Raw genomic sequence first — 5,928 nt, 5'->3', positions numbered from 1 at the left:
GCGGTTCACATGTAGGCATTAGGTGAGAAACGTTTACATTTTGATATGAGGGCATATATAGTCACAGCATTTACTTATTTAAGTACTAAGTTGAATGTAATAGTTATGTAAAGTATAAGAATGAGATTACAGATAGAAAATAGTTGTTGAAAAATTAATGAAAGATGTTTAGGTGGGTTGATAAGTGAATAATAATATTATACATATGGGCCGTATTTCTTGAGAAAGAGAGAAAGCCTGAAACGATTACAAGAGACAAAGTACATTAACCGCAACAAAGAGTTTGTTGAGGTTGATGTACGGGTCAGGGTCTGGGAAGTCAATCTCATTAGTATTTGTAACCCTAACCCTACATTGTCCAAAACAACATATGAGCCTAGCAACCTCAAAAGCTGTCTGCTTTTTGGCGCGGAACAAGTTCCCAACACTCTTGTTCCTCAAGACCCTAACCCTGACCCTAACACCTTTACCCCACACCTGCTACATCCAGAGCCGGGTCACTGAGCCCTCAACCACCTCCACCTCCACCACCACCACAGAGCAGGTGGCAAATCAAAAGGTTAAGGAGGCCCACGTGACTCCCTAAACGTTCCACTCTCCCCATGCTGAGGTATGTTATTCTGTTCTTTATGGAGTCAACCCCGGGACTCATTCCATGGGGTCCCCCCCCCCCCCCCCCCCCCCCGCTATCACCCCATCCCCACAACGCCCAACCTCACCTCCAGCAAGTCTTCATACTACTCCCTACAAAACGGATGATGCTCTTAGTGCCTCACGTTTTGAGTATGTGAACACAGAGTGCATTGTATGGGTAGAGTTTGGTGGATATGTTTTATCGCTCTGTTTTACACCTTGCTGTTTCAGTGGTTTCTCCTCCAGAAATAAACAGGAATGTATCACCTATCGGTGGCTCAAATGGCATCAGGCGCACCACTGTTATAAGTCACTGGTGACCAGGTCTGTCCAAACACGACAGGCTCCATTCCGTCTTCCAACAGGGAGCGAGACGGGAGGCCATGGAACACTCAGCAGAAAAACAGGATTGGAGAATGCTGGCGTGTCCATGTCTGTCCGCAGCCCACTGTACAGGTGACACGTCTCCAGATGAGTTTGGCTTTATTTAGCTTTGGGACTTTGTCGTGAAAAGTACAGCAGACTCCTAGCTGGCTTACGTCCCAACTGGCCTTCACGCTGCCGTGCTATCCTGAAGCCATCATCGTGCTCACAGATGCATACGTGAACGCACACGCACACTCACACATGCATGCACGCACATGCACACACACACACACGCACGCATGCACATAGACACACTAACACACACACGCACACACGCACACACACAAGCACGCACTAACACACACGCACACACGCACACACACACACACACACACACACACACACACACACACACACACACACACACACACACGCACACACACACACACACACACACGCACGCACGCACACACACACACACACACACACGCACACACATTCATACACTACATCAACAGGTCGTAACATTCCGGTGTCTTGCCTGGGGACGACAAGCTATGACATCAGTGCAGCGGGGGGGAAGGAAGGGAGAATGGGGCTCTAACAGGGCTGGTGTTGGCGGCTCAGTGTCGGTCAGCCCGATTTAACCTGTTTAGCCCGGGGCCCGGGTACACACACATCGTCACTCTACCGAAAGGGCACAAGCTTTTGTTATTGTTGGATATTGAACCTTATTGTAACACACAAAGAACACAAACACACATAAACACACGCACATTAACTCACACACACACACACACACACACACACACACACACACACACACACACACACACACACACACACACACACACACACACACTAATTGCACACTTGCTGACACCTCCCTCTTTACACTTATGTGCGACGGCCTGGTGTCTATGCTTCCACATAGAACATGGAAAAATGGATCAGCAACGGTTATACGGCCATATGGGAGTGGGACCCTCACAAACAGACTGCGCTGTGTGTGTATGTGTGATTTATTAGTCAGATGTTAGGTGTGCTGGAGAACTGGAGAGTGAACCTGTTTCAGCCCCATCAACAAAGGTCTCTCTCTGACCTGCACAACCACAAATTCACTACAGGGAAATGTGTATGTTAACAAATTAAATAGTTAATTATGGTTAATAATGCATATGACAACGTACAGGATGGGATGTCACACATATGCCACCAATATTAGCTTAGTAACAGATGGATGGAAAGCAAAGTGTCATCACAGTGATACTGAAAACCTACAACTCAATCAATGTCTAAAAGGCTCTCTTTATAAATACCCAATGGCCTTACTCCCCTCCGGGTGAAAGGGTGAGGTAGTGGGCTATAAACCTGACTGCTGGCTGAAAGGCATTTTTGGTCGAATATTCAGCAATGAGGTGTAAGTATGTGTGGAATGCTCACAGAGCTCCATGTTGACATGAGATCAACAGAGAGCATGCTGGGATACGGCCTATGGGACCAATACTTCACTGGCTTCACCAGTCTGACATATCCTCCGTGTGGTTACTGTTGGGCAAGAGACGGCCAGGACTTGAGGGTAACCAGTCTGCCATGAAATTAACAAGCAAAACACGTTTTAATATATTTAGAAAGTCGATGAAAGTTACATTTGGATCGTGATAATAGTAGTAAAATAAAAAATAAAAAAATGGAAAAAAATAAATACAGCACACATTTTAAAACCCCATTCAAGTCCCCATTCTCTTCTCTTTAGAACCATCACTTTACGCACAGCCAGGTGTTGGCTTTGGAAAAACAAGCAACAGGTATTCATAATTTGCTAAAAAAAATGCTGTTCTAAACAGAAGGCGCTTTAAGCATGCAGCTTCCCTATCGACGGGCCTGATGGGGCTCTGTGATATCATCTGATGGGTGGGTGCCGGAGGTTGGCAAGGGAGGCTCCTGGGCCTCTTTATCGTCAATTGACTCAGCCTGAAACGGAAGAGAGATCGTTTTAGCTTTAAGCATTCGGGCACTGGGATGTAACAAAAACAGTAAAAAGCTAAAGATCAATGGTTTTAGACTGGTTGTCTTCGCCTGGTGGGAAGGTGTGAAGGAGCCAGGAGAAGCAGCCGCCTCTCGTGTTCTTTGATCCTTTCTCTGAGGCAGCAGCCAGACAGTGACCTGGAGGTCGTGGGCGGCAGGTTAGAGATCTTCCTCTCTGCCGTCCACCCAGAAGCAGTGCCAGCCAGAGTAAAGGGGTTTCTATCCATGGCTGGCATCCATCTCTGCCTCCTAAAAATGAACTTGGCTCGAAGTGGCTCACTTTGGTCAAGGTAACCCAGATGCTTGGGAAGCTATTGACTACTATGGGATGGATCTCACCTGATCATAACAAACACATAGAACACATAACCAAGACCTTAAATGAACCTTTAAGGTCCATATAGTCACCATTGAATGCCCTTTGAAACAATTTTCAGTGAATCTTGTCGCTACACAAACATTAACCAATGTGACTACGACAGATTATAATCTAGAGATTTTTGGTCCATTTGCAGGATTTGTGTTAAGTCTGCCATAGCTGAACAGTTTCCATTTCAGAGCATACTGCTGTGCCATTAGAACCGATGGGTGGAGGTGAGGCCTTGGGTCCGGGCGCACCAGGAACTGAGTCACGGAGGTCGGGCGGAGCAGACGACGGAGACGAAGTGTGCAAATGGAGAGGCCCTTCCGTTGAACCTGAACAAACAGAGCCGCTGAGCGGTGGCCGGCCATTCGGTAGCTGCTCCACCCCGCCTGGTGTTCCCCCTCTTCTCCGGGGTCTTTAACAGCGGCCAGGTGACATGGATCCCTGGCCCCCGGGGCCTGGCCTGGATCTGATTGCTTTTTGTTTGGAACTGCCCTGAGCTTTCCAAGGTGGGAACTCTTTCCTGTGCCGGGGGAGTGGAGTCATCGGCAAACAGTCTGGTCTACATCCCCCCGTGGCACTGAGTGCCTTTTGTATCCGCTAGCCTGTCTCGCTGAGGGGCTTTCAACCGGTCCCGACCCCCCCCTTCCCTTCCAACATCGAACACACCGAGCCCAAGAACCTTCACGGCAAATTGATGTTTTTAGAGCAATTTCCGATTTTCCAACTCTCTTACGTACATCAGGTAATGAATCATGCAGGGGGATGCTGCTTCCTGCATGGTGATATGACTTCATTTTTGTTAATATGGCCTTTATCCCAGGGCTCGGTGTGTTAGACATTGCTTTCCTACAACGACATTTCCTCCCTTAAATAGAGGCAGCTCTATTTAAAGGCTGGCTCTTCTCTTCTTGCTAAATTCCCCGACAGTTACCCCCGCCTCAGGACCACAGGTGTGACACCTTTGATACCTGAGTGTTAAAATGCTGCACCAAGAATTTCGACCCAAGTAAATATGTTTCACAGAATCTCTTGGCTGCATAACTTCCTGAAACATGAATAATGAAACATGGTCCATCTCTGTCACACTAGAAGTCAAGGTTATGAAAAGCAACATCTGCCCAAAATATATGCCTGTGGTATCATTCATTCATATACGTGTACCAATAGGAATGAATGATACCACAAATGGCCTTTTAGTTGGAACCCCATGCCTGTCTCTGTCTATCCATCACTCTTTTCACACTACCTGGGTGATCGCCTCCTACGCCTCTGTGACGCATAGGAGGACCTCCATGGTTGGCAAGAACCTCTCTGACCGTCCCTGCAAAAGTCCTAACACACACGCACACGCACACGCACACACACACACACACACACACACACACACACACACACACACACACACACACACACACACACACACACACACACACACACACAAACACACAAACACACACACACACACACACACACACACACACACACACACACACACACACACACACACACACACACACACAAAGAAGCTTCCATATACATAGGGAGGCCGATGCTGGAAAGACAGACCTCCGGGAAGCTGACCTCTGACCTCTGTACAGTGCTAGGTTTGTAGTTTATTTACTCTGCCGTAACCTTACAATTTGCTTTTCTCTCCCTCATTAAATATTGCCACTCTTTCAAACAACCCTATTTTTGTAGAATGGGAGCTTTGTTCGGGATAAAGGGAAAAAGGGACAAAGTTCATATGCAGTATATGTACAAGATCTTGTGATAAGATTACACCTTCAACTGAGTGCTTCATCGTGCAACACAAGTGTGGAATACATGAATGCTGCAAATCTTTTTCAATCTTGAAAGAAGCCCCTGGAGGGTCAATGTTTCCTGGGAGCCAGCATAGGGTCCATGGTTTGCATGCTAGAACTCAAGTCCTTGTATCCAAGACCGAAGGACCCTAACTAGGCCATAACTATTCCCTAACTGTAAGCCTGATGCCTGGAAATCCGGCTGAGATCATTCATCTAACCAGGAGGAGCAGAGCAACATAAAGGTAAAAAATAAAATACTCTACACACGTTAGGGTCTACAGTTTGTTTTCTAATCGTGTAGATGGGTTAGTCACCTGTACAAAAATCACTGGCTTACACAAATCACATGTACAAAAATAGCATTTGGCACATAACACAAAATATATCATTTTCTGTTGCTCTGTGCGTGTGTGTGCATGGAGGTGTGTTTGTGTATGTGTGCGTTTCTGCATGTGTATACATGTAGGTGTGTGTGTGCGTGTGTTTTCCCGTGCGCGTGTGCATGTGTGTGTGTGTTTGCCCGTGCGTGTGTGCACGTGTGTGCATGTGTGCGGGAGTGTAGGTGCGTGTGTGTGAGACACGTGGGGACCCTGACACAGTAAAGGAGCAAACAGAGTGGAGTTACATTCCTGCCCCGATCAGGGCAAACACTAAAGCCCAGAGTAGGTCAGACGCCATGTAGGAAGGCCTGGTGGCGGGGGTCTGGCCGCGCCTGGCCTCCGCGCTGAA

The sequence above is a fragment of the Gadus morhua genome, chromosome 20, assembly GCF_902167405.1.
Source record: "Gadus morhua chromosome 20, gadMor3.0, whole genome shotgun sequence".
Classification (NCBI taxonomy): domain Eukaryota; kingdom Metazoa; phylum Chordata; class Actinopteri; order Gadiformes; family Gadidae; genus Gadus; species Gadus morhua.
This window is presented reverse-complemented; position numbering follows the sequence as displayed.